At 41.1% G+C, this 22,536-nt stretch overlaps 1 protein-coding gene across 4 annotated transcripts in view; it reads right to left on the bottom strand.

Annotated features, from left to right (window-relative positions):
• The window catches only part of rassf7a (Ras association domain family member 7a), a 36,193-nt gene extending 16,721 nt beyond the window's left edge, over window positions 1-19,472 (bottom strand). The window contains exons 1-2 of one of the 4 annotated variants that reach the window (XM_040133953.1): window positions 19,367-19,462; window positions 12,843-12,972 (exon numbers count right to left, since the gene is read on the bottom strand). The gene's annotated coding sequence lies outside the window, so the exon portion shown is untranslated. Of the gene's footprint in view, window positions 1-5,443; window positions 5,861-12,842; window positions 12,973-19,218; window positions 19,337-19,366 lie in introns of those variants that run through there. The other 3 variants (XM_040133952.1, XM_040133955.1, XM_040133954.1) reach the window with 3 other exon arrangements.
• Between the last annotated feature and the right edge of the window lie 3,064 nt (window positions 19,473-22,536).

Raw genomic sequence — 22,536 nt, 5'->3', positions numbered from 1 at the left:
ACTGCAATGTTCTTTGAACAACTGCCAGGAAGTTTGAGAAAAAGCCACAGGCTGTACAGATTAACAAACTCCATTGCTAAGGTCAGTCTGCCATGCAAAACATTTCTTCTCACACCCTCCCAATATTTACCAAGGGAGTTCCAACATACCTGACCCTTGGAGAGAGAGGGATACAGGTAAACACAGCCATGGAGTGAGAGAGATCAAGAATCAGTGTTTGTGGGTGTAGACCTTCAGGTAACCTATCGCAGCACGACTGTGCAAAGTCATGCTACGGTCAGATAAGATGGTATCTTTTTGTTACCATAAAAGAGATTCATTGAACAAAAAAATGCAATTGTGTATGCTGAAATACGGTCTGTACTGGGGGGGCAGTGTGGAATGCACAGTACGTCACGAAACTATGAACACTGTTTTGACTTTAGTTAATAATAAAGCTTTTGTATTGTGAACACAATTGCCACCATTTCAACTTACACTGCTCACCTGTAAGTAAGGCATTCTAGTCACTGGCAATGTTTGGATTGAAGTTAGTAACTATTTGGTCAAACAATTAGTAAACAAGTTTACAAAACTCCCCAGACATTTGATGCCAGCTTTTGGTACTTGACATTTTTTGATACACTGTGCTACAGACAAATTCCAGTCAGTACTGAGTATTAAGTTTGTATACCCAGCCCTAAATGTGCCTATGTAAAATACACAAAAAGTAAAGGGTGGAATCTGTTTGTGTTGCATGTGGATCAAAAGGCTTAGGGTGGGCCTCTCGGTAGGCCTGATTTATAGTTTGATGGGGAGGTGTCACACTCAACTCTCTCTCCCTGTCATTACTCTGAGGAGGAGTAACGATCCCGCCTATCAGAGCAGTGGGCTGGGGGGGCAGATGAGTAAGAAAGAGGTAGGAGGGCAGGGTGCAGATTTATAGCTGATTCCCAGTATCCTAGGAGCACCTTTGGGACTAAGACGGTATATCTATTGGCAGTGCCCCCTCACTTCCAGAAAGCTGCCTTTCCTAACTCAAGATCACCAGGGTGATCTTTGGCATGGATACCCCTGCATATACATAAAGCTTAATACTGACAAGGCTGCTGTTGCTGAGTTTACATATGAGAGATAAGTCGGCTACCCCCTGGGAACAGCAAACAAAAAAAACAAAAACAAAAAAAAAAAAAGGGGGGGGTGGGGGATGAAGTAGAGACTGGACAGACAATTGTTTGCTATGGAGGGAATATTGAATAGGAGACAGAGTCTGACTGCTAAAGTCTGAGATATGTCAAAATGAAACTGGCCAAACAATTAATATGGTCAGTGTTGCAGAGAAGAAAACTGAGGCCTTTCATAAAGGAACTGTTTCAGCAAGCAGGTTTACCATATTATCTGGATGACTGCTGTGTGACGCCTAGAGCAGTCCATGTTCCACATTTGAGGGGGTTCCAGGTTTTACCCCCGGCAACTCAGTAAATCTGCATCTTGGAGCAGGGCCCAGATCTGAGTTGAACATTGCATCTTAAACCACATAATAGAGAGTAACCTGACACTGAGAATATGGCCTATCTGTACATCTCTCGCCGAAAAAGTGTCCGCTTCTGTCTCCTTGTCACCGGGTTATGGGAAGCACGGTAGTCGAGACTATACACGTAAGTGCACGTGAGTGTGTGTGTGTGTGTGTGTGTGAAACAGCTCACAACATTTACACTGATACCAACATTTGGAGTCACAGTTTCACTTAATTTTGCTCATTTCGGGTTGTTTGGTAAGAGCCCCCCATCTTTCATGCTGTCAAGTTCATGTTTCCACCTTATTGACATTTGTTCTATATCTTCAATCAAATGAAATCAAGTCTTTAACATGATAATCAGTAATGCTTACCACTTAAACTTCAATTATCAGATTTTTTCCCAGCTCTACTGCAGATGTTTACTTGTGCTCATCAGTGTGCATTTCTGCACCAGTAGCTACCATCTGCATGTGCTTGTTTTGCACCTAATGTGCTTGATCAAACACATCTACATTCAGTGACAAGTCTTACGTCAAGCCTCTCAGCGTGAGGGATGAGTCTGTCAAATCCACCTGCCTTTCTCCTCTCCTATCTGTTGATTTAGTAGTTCCTAGCCCTGAGGCAGACATTTTCTTTTTCCCGCTGGCGTCTTGACCCCCTTGTGGACCCGTCCGGGGCCCTTGGCAGAGGCACCATGTTATTTACTGCCCAGAGAGCTCTGTGAGCAGAGAGTCAACGCAGCATGGCTGGCTGAACAAGGGAGCAACCCGGTGCTCACTCCCACACACATACACATCCGTGGTTGCGCACAAACACACAAAGTCACATGACCGTCCCAGGGGGTTGGCAGAGATGTTTACCACTCTACAATCACTACACCCGGCAGAATTGAGAGCCATGAATGTGGAGACAAACAGACACAGACATCCATAACCCCAGCAACTAACCTGCCAGTCGTTTCAAACAGATACAACAGAAAAGGAAATGTGAAGTTATGGGTTTGATGACGTGACAGAGCAAACACCCATGAAGGATACAGGAAGTTCACCCTGACAGGACATGACAGCATTCACTCAGGTGAACTTTACGGTCAGCTGGACTCACTCACATGTCCCTAGGTGGACTATGCTCTGTGAGGACATTCTGAAAGTACCTCTGACCTGCACATGTTGGATAAATAAAGAGAGATTTAGGCTTAGGACCCGTATGCTGCTCCCGCTCAGTGACTTAAACCTTTTTGAACTATTTCACCAGGATTCCCTAAAAGGTTGACTGAACACAAAAACAAGTACAAAGCCTAACTGTTGGCAACAAATCATTCCCTAAGGGGTAAAGTTTCTCAAACTGCCAGCTGAGATCAAAAGACATACACTTGTTCCTGATCGGTCCAGAAATTTCTGCAAAGTTTTACGAAACAAAAATGTGTTTTCAAGATGCTCTTAAAACCTAAGTGTCTTAAGATCTAAAAGCAGAACCGCAGTGAAATTCCTTCTCCAAATCCCCTCCTTCCTCTCAGTAATTATAGCCTCCCAGCTAACAAACTACAGGTCTGCTGTGTTTGTCTTTGCCTCTGCGGATACGACAGGTGAAGTAAGGCCTGTGTATGCTGGGCTGAATGCCAGTCTCTTACTGGTTCTGCTAGCCAAGTACATATTACCATTCCTGGTACAACAAAAACACCTGGGGAATGAAGGGGGGAAGACTCTTAATTTTTCAAAAATGTACTGGCCATAAAATTTCATAAGAAGGAAGATATTTTCTTTGCATCACTGAGAATTTGAGTGAAGCATCCTACACAAGAAAAACAGAATGTTCCCCTTTATGAAATCCTGTGAGGAAAAAGTTTGCAAGAGTAAGCTTGGTGAGGATGATTTATTTAGAGGAGTACCAATGATTTGATGAAGTGAAAACTGGGTTGACTTTGGATTGGAAATAGGGGTGTGAGGAGGGATGAGGGGGCAGGGTGTGAGGGATGTGAATGTGATGCAAGGAAGACTGGATCAATCTTTTATCACTGCAGTGTGCTTTCATCCCTAATGGATCCGACATGAACAGAGCACAGCACTACCTTCCGTTACATTGCACAAGCAGGGGAGGGACGCACGGGAAGAACAACAGTGAGCAAGTGAGGTAGACAGAGAAACACATGGGAAAGAATGACAGCTACCGACGGGGGGGGTGTTCAAACCTCCTTGCCAAAAATAATCACCACCCCAAACATGCAAACATATTATTTCACTGACATGCTGTTATGGCGCTTCCAATTACCTCTGGCCCTGAGCGCATCTGCAGGAGTTGGGAAACATTCCTGATAAGGACTGTGAGAAATTAAACATCGCACCATGAAGAATGACTTTGAAAATTCCCATCAAGAATCCCAAGAGATATCTCGCTGTGCATGGGTGGACTTGCGTCCCTTGCCATACGAGCTGAGTGACAGACAGACACGCTGACAGACACTGACGGACAGACAGACAGACGATTCTAGAAGAGGAGGGGAGTCCATCTGTGTATTCAAGCAGTGGAGGAGCAGTAAAAATAACATTGCAGAGAACAAGGCACGATGACTCTCAGAGGACACTCTGCTCTCTCCATGCTAAACAGGCTCATTCATGTGATAGAAAATAAGAAATATCTAGGCAGTGAGGAAGACACAAAGGGAAGGAGGGAGAAAAGAAGTGCTAACTAAACAAGGCTGCGAAGAAGCTTGAAAGTTTTATAATGCGTTTCCACTACTGACAACCAGATCATTATCCTGCCTGTCTGGTTTTCCCTTTTTAGATAGAATACCCATAGTACTTAAAAGGAAGGGATATTTAGCAGTAAATTATATCATCACTCCTCTGCTCTGTTCATCACAGAACTGAAGCAAACATGGTCGGCTTCCTGGTTGAAGGTAATAAATATACTGTAGGAGGATTTCTCAAGGAGCTCGTGTTATGCAGAGTCCGTATCAGTGCCTGATACAGTTAAACAAACAAAGATCAATTAGGAACAATACATTTGAACGAGTTTACAATCGATGGCCCTTATTGGATAACAAATACAGACTGCTAATCAGCTCAGAGTTCCACTATCTGACACATACCGTAATGGGAAATGTTAAATAAGATACTAGCCACGCATAACGATGAGTCAATGTTTAAAAAGGCTTAGAGTGGTTTGGTGCATTAGACTTGCACAGTGTTGGCATTTGAGATGTGCAGCACGTTAACAGTTAAATGCAGTCGGAACATGCAGAGAGTGAGCTGAACTCTGCCCATGCCCTCCATTAATTAATCTTTAATCCTACAGCGGTAAAAGGAGCAGCTGGTGTGACAGGAGACCCGTGTAAGAGATAGCCTGCACTTGTCCCATAGTTTGAACACGGTAAATATTTTCACATAAAAAATGCCACACAGGGAGTACTCAAAAAGACACACACACACACACACACACACACACACACACACACACACACACACACACACACACAGACACACAGAAACAAAAAGAACCACACAGAGAAGTAAAAATGCACGAGTGCACAGAGTGAAGTTTCACCCAAACAGGTTTGAGTTGTTTTGCCTCATACAGGAATACCTGGGTGGTGGGTCTAGTGTCAGCAGGTACATGTGAAGACACAGCTCACCTCCCCAGAAACATAACACAAGATTACTTGTGTGTGTGTGTGTGTGTGCGTGTGTGTGTGTGTGTGTGTGTGTGTGTGTGTGTGTGTGTGTGTGTGTGTGTGTGTGTGTGTGTGTGTCAGAGGAACAACTCTGACACCCACAAAAATATAAAAAAACATAAGCTCACACTCATTAATAATAAGAGATCTCTCTACATGTGTGCTGGAACATACAGCCAAGCAACACAATGACTTCGGAGAAACTTCCTCACACTGATATATCAAACGGGCAAGGACACATTCAAATAACCTCTGAATAAAGTCCTTACACTCACCGAGTGAGAGGATCTTTGCCTTCTCTTCAGTGCCTTTAATTTCCTCTGTCTGGTTTTTTCTCTCCGTCTCTCTTCCTCGCTCAGGGAAATCCTTTACTTCTGACAGAGCAGCAGAGCCGGTTGTGCAGCTGGTGTGCGAGGCAGCGAGCGAGTGTGTATGAGTGTGTGTATTAGGAGCGTGCGAGGAGCGTGCAAGTCCAGCGGAGGTCAGAGGCAGTCAGATGTGGTCACGGGAGGAGATTTAAAGGATGTTGCGACTGGTCCTCAGCTCTATCTTGCTGCCTGCTCGTCTTCTTGGTACCTCAGGAATGCACTTCTCCTGGGTGTCCTCACCACAGCCAAGATCTGAGAGACTGCTAGAGTTCTCTCTCTCTCGCTCTGTCTACACCCCTCCTCCTTCTCTCTGTGTCTCTCACCCACACAGCAACACACCCTCCCAGTCTCTCTCTCTCTCTCTCTCTCTCCCCACCCTCTCTCACTATGCCACTAGATCTGGTACCTCCCCCTTTTCAGGTAGTTGAGAGCATGATTTGGGCTTTGTCGTTCTCCCTCCATATCAATTTTCTCAGTTATTCTCTTTTTATTCTACATTCTCCAATGACACAAAGGACTGCTTGTAAGAAAACTCAGAGATAAGAGCAAAATGAACTCGACATTCGTTGCATGCATATGTATTTACCTACAAGTCTACTCTTTGTACAATCTATAGCCTGAGGCATTAGACATCCTCCCTCTGGCCTCCAGTCGCATGAACAGCTGATTACACAAATGAGGCCGTCAGGTGATTTTCTCTTCCCTTTCCTGGAATGAGGTCATAGTCCGTCAGACCAGGTGCAATTGCAGTGTGTGTGTGTGTGTGTGTGTGTGTGTGTGTCGGTGGTTGTCTGTGTGTGTTTGAGCCGGACACCACCCTGTGGGAAAATGAGAGAACAGAGCAACCTAAATCTGACTACTGTGGACTAGAGAGCATGTACAAACAGTAGCCAAATCAATTATAGAAACTACTCAACATTTATTTATGAAACAGTGCCAAAATCCCTAACGGTGTTCCAGTCTCCACAGCCACCTCCCACAAAGACAGGGCCAAGACATGCGTGACCAATGGGTCAGTCAGAATATGTGGGAGCCCCTCAGCGTGAGCCAGACCCCACTTTCTATCTTCACATCTCCCTAAAACTTAAATTTGAACCATTAGTAGCCTCTTTTCATTACCATCCCCCAAACCTGAAACTAAAGACTGGACATGATACCAAGAAGATGTCCTAAATATAAATTAAAGCGGAAGTCAGACTGTATTGTCACTCATGATGTCTTAAATCATTTACAACTAGATACATTGCAGAATATACAGTAAATCTGTGTATATCAGCAGACAATCATTTTTTATATAAATACATTACATAAACAAATGCTTTTGATACGGATACCCTAAATTTGTGTTTTTAAATAACCATGACCAAGATATGTACTAAGTAGAACATTTTACAGCTAGAAAATAAACTAGTCGGTGCTCTCTCTTGTGGATAAACATAAGAATCACTGTTTCTAAACCACCTCAAACATATATTTCGCATTCCTGTGCTGCAACTTCTTGTTATCTATCTGCCCATATATATACCAATACCAATGTATCTGTGATAAGCTCATATCGGCCGACATATCAGGTGGGATCTTATTTTTTATTAATTTTTATTATTTTACCCCTCTTTCTTGTCAATTTGTGAATTGATCTGCAAACATGGCTGCTTAACTTCACTGAGCTTGTTCGTTCATTTTCCTTGTGTGAGCCAAGGACATTAGATAATAATATACTGAAACAAGTGCTTGAAACAAAATGTGTTAGAATTCTGTGACAAAAAGGTTCAGGGGGGGAATTTAAGAAGCTTAAAAACAATTTTAGAAAAGTCAAAAGAAAACAAGATTTCAGCTGCAGCTGTACAAAATATTAAAAAGAACATTTTTCTTCCTATTGCTTGAAACCAATGTAGTTATGGAAGTCAGACACTATGATTCAGAAGCAGCAGGCTTTGGAAATACCTACTTCATCCATGTGTTTACTTTGCTTTTAACTGAAGGCAGACTGCATTCTGAATAGACTAATGAGGACATGCAGTCACAGTGCCTAATAACCAGTGAGCACATTGTATAAAGCAGATCTTCCAAAAATAGATGTCTTGGATTAATTGCATTAATTTGATGAATTAAACCATGCAAAAAAAAAAGACCACAGTGAAGAATGCTGTAGCTCTTAGCCAGCTGAGTCACAGAGGCCCGCAGAGAGCGGAGTCACATCTATGTGAACTGTTTGACTGTTCTGTCTATAAAGCAAAGCTTTTGGCACATCTAAGAGCTGTGTTGTCTGACAAATCACTTTAACCACACTCCAGCATAAAAATGGGGGGAAAGCCTCCTGTGGGATTGCTTAGGTACCAGAGGCCACAGTGAGAAAAGGCTGAGGTGCCAAGGCAGAGTGACATTTTAAAAGCAGCAAGAAAGTAAGTACACTTTATGGATTCTGACATGCTAATACACTACAGTGGAATCATGTGCTTGTCCATCGTCAGACTCACACCAAGTTCATTAAAGGGCTTTTTTTGTAAGACATGACCAGGCAAAGGTTAAAAGGCCGTGAGTCCTCCTTACTGCTTTGAGATTCTGAAGACAGAAAGAAATAGGGCTGAAATCAGAGTGGTGGGTGAGGGTATTGTAATGTGATGTGGAGGATTATCAGTCCAAAGCCTCCCAGACCTCGCTGACACCTTCCAGGCATTCCTCAGGGCACCTCCCACTGCTGTCCCTCCCTCACCCCACCCTACCCTGTCAAACCCCACATATCATCCCTCTTTTTCTCCGTGACTCGAACATTCTTGCAACCCCCCCCCCCCCCCGCATTCAGCAAAAAAGCCATTGAAAACAAAGACGTGGCCAAAAAAGCTTTAAATGCTGAGCTTTCAGAAGAAATCATTCACCATTTTGTACTTCTTACCAATTAAGTTCAAATTGCAACAAATGCTGAAAATGCACTCAGTTCCATAGTCTACACAGCTGTTTGACTGCTTCAATCAGCGCCTACTACTAAGTTCATTCTCAACAAGTGATAGTAGGTATAAATCTGTACAAAGGGAGGCTAGCCAGCCATAACTCAGCTCTGGGAAGACAAGAAGATGGCTCTCAGGCTGAGAAATAGACTGGTTGGGTCTGGCAGCAGTTCAATAGGTTTTGTTGAGGGGAGCAGAGAGAGGGGGATACATGCTGATAGTGTCTTTGTTGGCCATTATTCACCGAGAATGAATAGCATTAAGTTGCTGCTACGGCTCGCCCCTTCCCATCTTCCCTGTTGAAATCTCCACCTCTTGTTCTTTCCCTGTTTATTCAGCCTTTCACTAAAAACAGCCTTCAACAGGTGGACAACAGGTCAGTCATGACTAAAAACTGGGCGGCAGATGGAATGAGAGCAGACTACCAAAGCTCTATTTTCAGAAGCCAAAACAAGTCACAAAATCATGAACTTTTGTTGACATCGGTTTCCATACTCATGGCAAGCCACGTAAGGTAGTAATGTTCTGTTTGTGCCAAACATGCTTAAGTATAGCATTGCTGTCTCATTATGGTCAGGCCGATGCTGTTGCACCAGCAATGTATCCTCTGTGTATCATTATGACATGCGAGATGGCTTTCGCCAGCGAAGGTAATTGCACTGTTGAGACATAAATATAGCACCTCCCACACCAAGAACAGACAAAGACTTTTGTTTTCTTCCCAGAAAAGTGGCTTAGATGATGATTCATGTTTTGGAAGCAAATGACTATCACTGTATCATCTCTTTACAAATAACAACAACTGTATTGAAAATGCATTGACAAGGTGAAGCAGAAGACAAAGAGATGACAGGGGGGTACAAAGTGAAAATGACAGGAGGAGGGGTTCAATTGGATCCACATATACACTCCTTGTAAACAAACTTTGTATTCCTCCAAACATGGGAGAGAAAAGAAGACAGAAAAACATACAGCCTTATTTTTTTTCTCTTTGAAGACTTCTTTCAGTTCTGACTAACGAAGCACATAAGAGAATCTCGGTTGGCTTTTAACAGCTTCCAAGTTGTCAAGACTTTGGCCGCACTCTGGCACCCTCTCTCCATCGTCTCTTTTTCTCCCTCTTTATTCAGAACCAGTCCAGACTGGCTCAGGACTGAGTTACCACCATTCGAAAAAAAAAAAAAAAACACTGCTACCTCTAATGTGGCCTTCTGTTGCATCTTTGAGTAACTATATGAACAGCTATTTTTAGAGGTGAAATAAATTTGGACCTAGATCATAAGCTGCGGCATTGTCCTTCATTGCTTTCAAGTGGCCCTGTTGGAAGTAGCTAAATAGTGCCTCAAAATGTCTCCTTCATCGCCTCTAGCTAAGCCAATCTGTTTCCATCCTGCCTCGAGATGTATAGTCACTCTCTGTCTCTTGAGATAAAGCTGTACCATTAGTGTCACACTGTGCTGCTCGGCACTGTTCCTATCAGTAAATGGAAATAGGCTACAGCCAGCCTGATTGGTATGGGGAAAAGGCTGTGTCCGTCGTAAAGCCCTCAACTTTTCCTCATGCACCGAGTTGGATGGGATGTTGACAGTGAACCTGGCTGCCACTTTCACCTTATCATTTCTCTCTGTTTCTCTCCCATGCAAGGAGTGCAAGTGAGTCAATGAACAAAAGAGAGTCAAAGTTAAGTCAACAAGATGTCCTTCCCCGAGACCCCCCTCCATACAAGCCTCAGGATTTCTCTGGACAGAGTACGGATGCAACCCACAGACCGCAACCCTAGTCGCTGCACACTATGTGCACCAAGAGAGCAAGGAAACAAAGACAAAGAGAAAGTCAGGCAAGATGAAATATTGTCCTGCATGGAGGTGGAACTGCTGATTTAATGATGATCTCAGTAATAACAAAAGCCAGAGCGGTGGGCACTTGATGGACAGGAAATGCGGGTTAGTGACAGGGGAGCTATCAGGTGGGTGCAGGTCAGGGGTCGGAGGTGAACAAAAGCTTTGTAAGCCCCACACAGAGCGAGGGAGAGGCCCCCAGGATGTACTCACTGACACAGAGTCTATCCGTCTACACCTTTCTCTACACGCTTCAGGCTGCAATTTGTTTGTCTAAAAATGTTTTCTCACATCTGTTTGTCAGGTCTAAATGCTTTTCCATCTGTCCTCCATATAGACTGAGATGTCACCCTCAATGTTTCTGTCCATTTCTTTAAAACATTGTTTACAATGCTACTCTATTCCACTGAGTGTCTGGGGGGAAAGGACTATCCACGTACCTGCTGGAACAACAGTATTTAAAAGCTTTCACTGCACCAGGCATGTCATCTCTTCCCTTCTGTGGCTTTACTCGATCAAAGGAAAGCTGTAGCTGTGTTACAGTAAGAAAATCTTTTGTAGCTACAATCATGCTTGAAAAGTACACAGGCGAACAGAAATCTAAGCATGCTTGCGCACACACAGCAAGACTTGGTGACACCAGTGCATACTGAAGTTGTATCTTTCGAATCATACCATTCTAACAACAGGCATTTTAGTTTGAAGATGAGAACATATGCAAAACTGATTCACCAGAGCTTCAAGTACAGACACTTGAAGACCTGTTGAATTTTAACAAGGCCAGTGAGACTGCTATTGCCATCTTTATCCCACTGGTAGAGGGTTTGAGTGTGTGCTGGAGTGGGCATGTACGTGACACTGAGTTAATGACATTATATGTGTGTGTGTGTGTGTGTGCGCGTGTGTTTGTGGGTGGATATACCAGATTAATAATCAGCGCTCAGAAAAAGGCCATATGTGTGCAAGTCTGTGAATCTCTCCCACATATCTCCCATATATTCTCCTCCGCGTCTGCATATAAAACCCTATCAGCAGGAATGTTAGGATTGTCGGGTCAGCAGTGGTGACATCATGGCAGCCCGTCAGAAGCAACAGCAAGGCCTCAGCGCCAGTTTCCTCCTGGTTGCATCAGCTACACGATACCAGGCTGCGGATCAATGACACTCACCCCAGCCCTGCTTCCGGCTCACTTTATCATCCGTCACACACTCAATACAGACAAGCCACTGATATGTCTAAAACATCATATTCATAAAAAATGTTTAATTTCCACACCACCCGATCGTGCAGCCTTAAATCAAATCTACTTGCCTGCAGTTAGAGACAAACATGAAATGGTAAATGCTACACTTTGCGAAATCAAATCTAAGTTGACTTTATCATTTTCACATGTTCTGATGACTGATCTTATACAACACGTGGGCTTTCTCTGAGACTCCAGACTCGTCACCTGCTCAAGGTGGTCTAAGGTCAACAGACAGACATAAATGGCTTGATTCTTTACAAAGAGATCAGAGTATAGCCTGAGGCGAGGCTAACAAGGAGAAGAAAAGTATACATAGCGAGTACTTAAGTTAGTGCTTTTCTCATTATTTATACTCTACTATATAAGCAACAAATATCTGTGAACTGAACCAGCCCAACATGTATAACAACATTATTCTCAAATTCTCACATCTGCCTCTGGCAAACTATTCTTTCATCTGTCCCCTATGTGAGGGGTCAAGTGTCAGCAAACAGATGCTAGTGTGTGTGTGTTTGTGTATGGAAGTGTGAGTGCGTGTGTGCGGAGCATCCTCCAGGTCATCAGATAAAGTGCACCTGAGGGAGGGGCAGGTAGCCAGTTTTCAGTGTTGCCAGGGTAACCAAACACAGACACAACCACCTGGTTGGTGGAGCCCAAGAAGGGGAGCTCAGAGGGCGCCACTTCAGAACGGTAACCCTGCCAGAAAATCGTCTCAAAGTGGCCCACTTCCCAAACACAACCCATATTGTGTTTGTGCCATGACGAACCAAGCGCAGCGGAGAGTGCGCACAGCTGTTGAATCTTTCATGGAACATAAAAAATAACTAAGCCTACTGTACAGCTCTCATTACAGCGGAGAAATAACTTTGTGTCCATCTTGACTGTGTTATCTCCACATGATCTTAGCCATTGTTTATCTTGTTGGACATTTGAAAGACATGCCAAGCCAACCACGTTTTTTTCTGTTCAGTGCCATACCATAACAAATGTACAAAGTATGACCCAGACACACACACACTAGGCAAACAATTTCCTAAACATGTCAAATGACGCTATCATTGTGACTAATACAATTGATAAGGGCATCTGGCAAATAAACAATGACTAACTTATATTTAACTTCTAAACGATTAGTCATTGTTTAATCGATGACTAATCTGTCCTGGCTTTTGCAGGATTGAAAACAAAGTTAGCCATGTGTTCAACTAGAAAAAACACTGTTAACTCAGTGAACAAACACTTAAAACTCAACAAACAAAGCCATTTGTTTCACTCACCTCTTGCAGTCTAATGGTATCTGTGACTGCCTGCCTGATGAAAAAGGAGAAGAGGGAGAGGAGGAAGAGCAAGACAAACCTGTCACTGTCTGTGTGTGTCGTGCTCACAGGCTACCTGATCCACCACAGCCTGTGGAAGAGACAGAGTGACTGAGAGAGACCGGCTCAGAGCATTGGGGGGGGGCAGCTGCAGAGAAAAGTGAAGTGGTGCCGCCATTCCCTGTCACCCAGGAAACCAACGCTCTTTCAAAGAAAATCGGCCAATGGCAAACACCGGCAATTGTGTGCAGACAAAAAGTCACATGACTACCCAAACACCACTCCCTATGCACAGAGTGAGAAGGGAAGAGAAGGAAAAAAAAAAAGAAAAAAAAAGTATATTGTTAGGATCTGGAGGGTGATCAAGAAGGGTAAAATATAGAGGCAAGCGCTGTGAGAAAAAGAAAAACGGAAAAAGAAGGGAAATAAAGTAGATAGTGGTTGGGAATTTGAGTTGAGGCAGTAAACAGATCACCAGGCTAAACTCCATCCAATATTTCCACCTCATTTTCCTCACAGTCTCATCTCCACACCAGCTTATCACCAAACAAGCTGACTGCAGCCCATTCCTGTTTGCTAAGAGGAACAACCCTGAGCAGCACAGTGTGACACTAATGGTGCAGCTTTATCTCCAGCTGGCACACCCAAACAGCACCTATCTACTTCCATATTAGGCCATTTATATAGAGAGTGCACAAAACATTAAGTTCCTTCCTTCCTACACCGTGTTCAACCCATATAGTTTTGACCATCAATATATAAGCAAAAGCATTTTTAAAAGCTGCCTCCTCAATTTATATTTCATTGGTGAAATGGATCTATTAGGTGAAATCAATAAGGAATCACCAGTACACCCTAGAATTTTGTCAGTGTATGTATGGTTGCATTATTATATAATAATGAACTGTGATGTTTCATTTGTTTCTCTTTGTATGTAGGTCACTGTTTAATTTGTTTGATTTTAGTACATTTTATGTGGGGGTTAGAAATTATTAGTTTAGATTTTTTTTTGATAGTGGAGACAATTTTTAAAGTCGGGCCGATAACAGAAACACAGTAAAATAAAATCTATATTTTGGCAACAAATCTCACAAATCTCACATTTTTCTAATGCATCCTAAACTAGCTAAACTTTGGGACAATTTGGTTTAATGCTGCACAAATGAAGTGCACTAACAGGTCCAGCAGAAACACAGCAGATATGTACATTCAAATCATTTGCACTTAAAAAAAATCTCAAGAATTAGGCAGTTTCTTCTAGTTGATCTGACAACTGTTCTTCAATAATTGATGGACATTGGCACAAGCAACATAAGTGGTGTTTGTCAACCTGTGAGTACAATAGGAATGCTCCTGTCAACCGATGAAAAGCAGATGTTATTGATTACAAATACTTTTATCAGTAGTCTTTAAATTCAACAGTTAGAAAGCAAAACTAGGTCAAAACCTAGTATGTTGCTGGACCGCCCTTCATCTGTTTGCTTCTCTCCTACAGTCTGCTCACATAAACAGTATTTTAATACAGCTAAATTCCCAATAAAGCTGTTCTCATTTACGTTTTTCTGTTTCTGTTTGCAGACAACAGAGCACGTAAGAAATAGTGACTGAAAGGCATGTTAACATGTTAACCAGCAGTCACTTCCAAGCCATTTTCAGCTGCTGCTCTACACTGCAGAAATTCTGATAACTGCAACGTCGTTTAACAAACTCACCATACACATAAGTTAAGGACAACGGCTGTCCTGTGATTTCAGCTATATTTACTTGTAAAATGATCCATCAGAGAGAAAGTTAGAAGCTTGTTCATGTCTGTGTCAGCTGTCATGTGGTCAACTGAATGAGACAGAGGTGTTCCTGCGGAGGGAAAGCGCTCGTGGGGGAAAACCGGCAACTCCCACTCTATGGGGTGAAAAAGTCAGTAAATCTAGCTACAAAGGTGCTAGGTTGGCAACACTGCCTGTAAACACCCCCCCTGATGTTGCAATAGAAACTGTTTGCGCCAATTCATTTTGAAAGAGCAACAGCCAATGGGGAAATTCCAACAATCAGTCACGTGGCATTTGACTGACCAATGGTGTAACTTTTTCACTCAGTGAGTCAAATCCGCCATTGGAATGAAATAGTGACTGTTTATAGGGATGGTCCCGTTGTTGTGGTCCAGCCAAAAATGATAGTAAAACAGGTGAGGCAAAGAAAAAAATAACATCCAAACTGTGTTTTCATTGGCTGATCCATTATGGCTTTAATGTAGTGTTACATCCAGCTTGAAGGCTAGATTTTAGGGATGCTAGAACGCTAAACTGAATTTTTTTTCTAGATTTAAAAAAAGAAGGGCAGAGTTTTTTGGATATATCAATGTTATATACAGTAAGTCATATCAGAGAGCAATAACTTCTTGCTGCATTACATCTAATCCAGTTCTGCGACCACAAATACAACAGACCAAGTTGGTGCAGAAGTTGGCACAAGCGTGGGGCTACATTACAGTTGAATAACCAAATGGATTGGTAGTGACAATGGCAGATGCAATGTTGTCTCCAGTTCAATGTAGAAATGGCAGATTTACTATCATTGGATCCCTCATTCTGCTCTGTAATCATTCAGAGACAATTTCTAAGGTGGGAGACCAATCAAGAATTTCTAAATTACAAAGGTGCCTATTTTGTTAGGTGTAAGACAACATTAAGACTAAATGAGTTATCATGTTCACTTCTGAAATGACCGAGCAGACTTTTCGTACTTTTGTCTAACCTGTCCATTTGTTGTTTTGGTTTTCTGTTCCTTATTCGGATACAATATGCAGTTATCCGAATCCTGCTGCCATATAATCTTGATGCACAAATGCAAAGACCAGTGCAAACTAGTATGTCACGTGTGGTCAATGCTGGGAATATACAAGCACACTTGCTATATTTTTTCATGTTTTCACAGCAAATCACAAAATGGTTGAAGTAAATTATAAATCAGAAGGGAGAGAAAACCTTTCAACAAACTGATTCCCAAGTTCAGGACAGATCCAGCCTTCCGTGTAAGCAAAATAATATTATTGTTAATGAAAGGCTCCATTTTACCATCTCTTTGGATAGGACCCAGATATTCATAAACTCCTTCATTAAGAAGTAGCTTACAACCCAAAGGGGCCTACCCACTGTTTTCGAAAAGGCTACTGCAGCTTTAGACTCAGAAATGCTGACCCTCAGCAGCAGAGCTCAGAGCCCGGTGAAGCCAGCAAAGCTACATCATCTGCCAAAATCAGCAATGCAGCAATCCCTTTTCAGGTCGATTATTTGCATTCAATATTAACAGGAACTGAAGAGAGACCTGAAAATGCATTTGCATAAGTAGAAGTTTTAGCCACCTATCCCATATTAACCTTGCCACCCAAAAATCATCCTATGACCCTCGTGCTGGAGCTTCTGAATTTGAGAACCACAGATCTGCAGATTAGTGTCATCTTAAAGAATATAAATAGCCATCTGTTTTTTAATATAAATTCATTAAGTTGTTTCACCCTTCATCCTGAACAGGACAAAAACATTTATTTTAACTATTTATACATGTTTTAGCTTTAGACTACTTAAACATAGACTTCAAAATAAAACTCTCTGAGTGTGAAATGTATCATGTTTTTACCGGGACACTGGCATCTGCCAAAGGTAGTAAACTAAATCATAGTGAGGCTCTCCAGCATAAACTCTCAACAGAACAGAGAGACAATACCATCTACAAATGTTAGGCAGCAGGTTGATCACCTAGACTAAAACACACACATCTGTCATTTTCTCAGCCATGTAGATGACACAGTCATCTGCCTTATAATACATCTCCTCAGCACGAGAAAATGACCCTACTTCAGCGGTGGCAGCCATGTCTCAACCTCACAAAAGCATTTACTAAGTAAAAAAAGGGGCACAATTACCTCTCTACAATGTGAATGTGACAGGATAGCTGATGAGCTGCAGCAAGGGAAGGGGACAGAGCATACAGTATCCAGAGCATGGATGGCAATGACAAGTCTAAGACTCTGCCATTGATTTTTTTTTTTTTTTTTTTTAAAGGTAACAGAGAGGACTACCTGAGGATTAAGAGTCCTGTATCAGCTTGCCAATAGATAATAGGCACATTCTGGCTCCGGGCTTACTGAAGATTCTTGCAATATTTTTGCAGATGGAACATGCAACCTAGAGATTAGACCTAATCAGGAAATGACACCAAAAGTAGTCATCTTTTAGTTTTCTAGACCAATTATTTACAGTATGCAAACTGCTTTGGTATGTTCACCAAACTGCATTTTCCTATCTATGCTGCATGAATCAAATTACAATGTTTAACTGAAATGTTAAAAAAAATCAAAACAGAGCCTGTAGGGCTATATTTACGCTTACATGATGTCAAACCACACATGTGATTAAATCTAAGTATCCTACTCATGCAAGGTGGATCTATAGTGAATATAAACTATCACAGTTTTCCTAAAAGTCGATACGTTAGCAGAAGAGTTGAGAAGGGGGTTGGTGTTGCGATGATTTAGTGTCTGCGAGTTGAAGGTTTGGTATGGGGGTGTGTGCGTGATTCTCAGCTGGTAGACAAGCCTTTATGCTCTCTGGTATTGAGCAGCTGGACAAATGAGTCACCATGTATGCATTTCATAGTGTGTAGGGGACAAAGAGGTCAAGCAACTAAACACTTTACTGTCATCTTTTTTGTCCCACTTTTCATTTTATTCCAGCATTATGAACAGAGTGAGCTGCAAATTTATTCTGGGAAAACACTGGAGGAAAATCAATGTAAATCATTTTGACTGCACCACTAAGCATAAATCCATAAATTTTGCTCTGATATATCATCTTCTAAGAGTTCTGAATTCATGATCAGTCTGAATGGACAGAGATAATTTCTTGAAGACGACCAAAACAAAAATAGTGCATCTCAGCCTCATTCTCAAACAGTTTCTCCTGCAAACATTATCTGTTAAAAAAAAAACATCAAAGATTCCTAAACATTACGGCTTCCATTTTTCAAAACATACATAAAATATTTGTAAAATAGTTATAGTGAAGACAGACAGAGGCCACGACAACGATTTACAAAGTTGAGCTATTTACTCTTGGTTAATTTGTGAAGTGGGAAACATAAAGAATAAGGAAGAAAACAACACTGTATAAAAATACAGGGAAGTAAGAGAGAAAAGGCACAAACAGCAGATGAGACGAGGAGGAAGTGCAAGAAACAAGATTAGGAACAAGACAAATACATATTCTGTCAGACTGAAACTTGAACAGCAGAACAGCTAGGCAATTAGGTAAACAAGGAAGGTCAACAAACTGATAAACATTAAGCCTTATTGTTTATGTGCAATCATAATATGTGTGGTTTATACTGATTACTGTATCCCAAAGGATGCTGTCTGGGTCGTTTTTGGGTGGAACAGTAAATCCTCACGTAAATCAGGTTTTGTTCATACTGTATGTAAAAAAAATAAAATAAAAAAATAAAAAATAAAAAAAAGGGGGGGGGGGCGAATTAATAGATATGAGTAGAGCTCAAAAGATAAGTCAGTCAGTTTGTTAATCGACAGAAATCAGTAATTATGCATTAGCAATTTCAATCTTTTTCTTTTCTTTTTTCTTTTTTTAAACCAAAAATTACTCTCTGACTCGAGCTTCTCATTTGTGGGGATCAATTAATCGATCCCTTTAAAAAAAAAAAAAACAACTTGCAGCTTAATCAATAATGAAAATAATGGTTCGTTGCAGCCCTAAATATGAGAATAACATGAAGAAGAAGAGATACAGTAAGAGATCAAAATGTATTATACTGCCACATTATGATAAATCAGTAAACCGTTCCCCAATACATTAATCCCTCTACTCATCTAGCACAACAAAGGATAGTTCTCTATCTTTAAAATTTCCAATTTTGCCAAAATTGCAGATATGCTCGCTCAATTCCAAAGAGCAGATCCTGATGATGAGGATTTGGTGACAATGAGGCTTTGAAGTCGTGATGTTGTGGCTGTTGACATCATGTCGTGATGGAGCATTATTGTTTCATTCAGCTTAGCTCTGGTTTCAGATCAGTGTCTTTGAAGAATAACCTAACCTACTCAAAGTTAGCTGTAACTAAGTGAGTTTACGCTAGCACAACGTTTCACTGAATTTTTGTTGTCAGAGAGACAAGGCTAGATTTGTCAGCAACTATAAGTCATACTGGCAGTAAAAGAACTACATCAGAGAAACCGAGCCACTTAAAACTCACCGACAGCAAGTTCGTCCGCAACCTTAAGCCTAACTTACGCGAGTTACACAACAAAGTCAGCGAGAAAAGTTTCGCGTACCAGTTCATCGTTAGCCTGACATCACCCCGCAGGTGCCGCGCTCGGAGCTCACTGTCCAGCAATTGTTGCATCCTTTGTCAGTCCCCAACAACGTTTCTATTCCACACTATTCTGGCAGGCGATAAAACACACGGTGAAAACAACTTACAAGTGAGTTGGGAGCCGAGCTTGGTTACGACCGACGACAGCGTGCTTCATCCTCTGGTCCCCGTTGTCACAAGTCCGCTGGCGTGAAGTCACCCCGGAAATAGAAATAATACAGTGTCCGGTCCGCGGTTTCAAATTAAAGGTGTTAATCGAGAATATTAGGGTTACAATAACTGGACTAAAAAAAATAAAAAAATAAAAACAAACAACAATATATCTAAGGAGAAATGTTAACATGAAATTCGTATGCGCTAACTGTGTGCTCAGACAAAATGCAATAGAAAAGACTACCTACACTTGACAGCTGTTTCAGAGGGACAGCCAGGAATTGTATTTCTATGGCAACATCATACACTAACATTGGAGGTCGTTGGAGGTCCTTATCTACTGTTACGATAAAAAGCTTTAAACTGTGCAGCCTGGCCTGAGAAAGTCCCAGACTCAGAGGATTGGAAGCAAAATTTAATCTGATTCCAAAGTATGGGGACAGTAATTCTTTGTATTACAGGTAACTGAGACAGGAGCAGATGGATTACACAGGACTACACTGTTGGATCATCTAATGTATTTGTAACTAATTACAGTTTTAAATGGGTTGGCTTCCAAAGACATTACACTTTGAAATTCACCTTCCACGTGGGTTCAAAACAAAATCTGATTTTATCTGAGATTGGGGCACTTGACATCATTCACGGAGGCCGTGAGGACATTGTTATGTCTGACAAAAATGCTGCACTGATACAGAGGATGCTATCTTCAATTTATAACATGTTACAGCTTGTGTTTGAGCTATAATGAGGAGGAAGCGCTAGAAGCGGAAGGTTGTAATAACTTCTGTAATAATCTTTTCATCAACTGAAACATTCTTTAACAAAAGGTTATCCTGTTTCCTAAACAAAAGGATGGGAAATCATCCATGTGGCAACTCTCACTGATCTCAACAAGATTTGCTATGGGGTTAATATAAACCTTTAATGCACATTTTGTGATGCTGATCAATCAAGAATGTGTAGGCCAAAGATGTTTCTGAGTATATAATAAAATACTACATAACTTAAACACAATCTAGTGTATCAAAAGATTAAATATTGTTAACAAAAAAACATGTATCCTGTGTTATCAGATTCCCTTTTTTTCCGGATAAATTAAAGAATACAAAACTCCATTATCAATGAATATTGATGAAAATGTTTCACTTTCATCTTTCATCTTTCATCTTACTTGGCCAAACATTCCTTAAACCACTAAATCTTATTTTTGGTGTGACATGTGCCTTTGCCATAATACGCAAAACTAAAATAAATTTTGTATTTGTCCCACAAATTACATTCACTTCTCTAAAATAAGTCTTTTCAAAGAGGAAGCTACTGAAAATGAACCACAAAGCAGAAAACTACAACAGCTGTTTGTGGCTTTCTTCTGTCGGAATAGATTATTAAGCACACATTATTAGGCTCCGGAACTTTTTCTAAAAGCATGCCAAGATACTGTGATTTAAAATTGATGTATGCAGTATTAGTACGCCAGAAAATAGGCTTCTATCCCAGTCCCGTTGCATTTCTTCTCTTCCTCTTGAACAACAGGTAATCCCCAGTGCCTCCTGCTGCTTGTAGTTATTGAAATCATGACCTTGAAACAGAATGAGCGGAAAATGCAGTATTAGCTCTGGGATATCAATCAGCATTGAAAAACAATGACTGAGAGGAGTGCCTTGAGATGTTATTGCTGATATAACCTTTTCCCAACAGTACAAAGTGCTTTTTGAATATCTGTTTATTATCCCTGATTGTTTTTTTTTTTTTTTTTTAAATCACAAAAGTACAGTGGATTCAGTTGTGGTTTCAGTTAATCAGGCAATGGCAAAAATTATTCTCTGATTGGCTTGACCATGTTGAAGGAAAATCAACATTGATAGCAGAACTCAGGTATAACAGGAAATGTATACTAACACAAAGACTATTACTTTACCTGTAAACATTAAATGTATTGCTTTGTCATGCAAGTTAATCACTTCAGGGTTGCAAATAAGATTAAACCTCGCTCAGAAAGCTGTAAATATGAAGGAGTAATTATGAATACATGTATGCCCTTTGTATACGATTAGAGACAAAATGTCTGCCTTTCGTTGTAAAGGTGTCAACAGAAAATGAGTTATGCAGCTTGAATATTTTGTGAATGGAATGTTCCTTCCGGCAGGATCCTGTGGTCTTACATGCACTGTACAGACACCTTCTGCTGGGCCTGTCTGAACTCATACTGTAGGTATTTTCCCTTACAATGCCTGATAGGAAAAAAGTGACCCGACTCAAGTTAATGTTATTATCTGACAATAAAATAAAAAAATGCATCCCTTAAATCCCTTTCCATTATCAACTTATACTGTATGTTGGTTTGTGGTTTATAACTAGGCTTTTCCAGGTCATTAATCACAGCCATCTTGTTAGTTGGACGGCATGCAGCTAGATTCTTCTACAAACCTCCTGTCTCTGATAGCTTTGCTGGGGTGTTTGGTTGAATGTAACTACAACCTACCTGACACGATCATGGATTTATTTGAATCATCTTAACCACATCTGGTATTTGTTTAATGAGGTACTCACAGCATGTGCTAACACGGTTTTCTCCACTTCAGTGTTTCAGAAACGTCAGTTTGTTTACCCTTGTATGTGTGTGTGTGTGTGTGTGTGTGTGTGTGTGTGTGTGTGTGTATTTGTGACAGAGAGGGACTTATTCAGTTGGTATGTACTGTATTATGTGTTATATTTGCTTTATTAATATAGTCCACCGCCTGTTTTTTGTATTCCTCCTCAGGGAAAAGGTTTTAAGGAATAAATTTATGATGCAGTTGCACTGCAGTGGTATAATTGTTTTGTTTTCTTAATTTGATTTTTGTTTAAAAAGACCATCTCCATGGACCCTGACTTCTCTAACCACAGTGGTGTTTTATTAGATAAAAGAATATAGACACATGCTTTTTAGAGGAAAACATTTCTTCTCTTGACAATACGGGTAGCTCAAACTGGTACAGAGAAAAATACATCATTCCAGAAAAACCGTACTGAAACTGCTGTTTCACTACATCAGACACATTAGAGGAAATTGTTTTTGTTTGCAATCCAATTTTCAGCTTTTCTCGCAATATTTACTATATCACATCAGTAGATAAAGCCC

This window comes from Xiphias gladius, chromosome 8, assembly GCF_016859285.1.
Source record: "Xiphias gladius isolate SHS-SW01 ecotype Sanya breed wild chromosome 8, ASM1685928v1, whole genome shotgun sequence".
Classification (NCBI taxonomy): domain Eukaryota; kingdom Metazoa; phylum Chordata; class Actinopteri; order Istiophoriformes; family Xiphiidae; genus Xiphias; species Xiphias gladius.
Note: the sequence above shows the minus strand (reverse complement) of the source record. Positions and strands in the feature narration are given on the sequence as shown.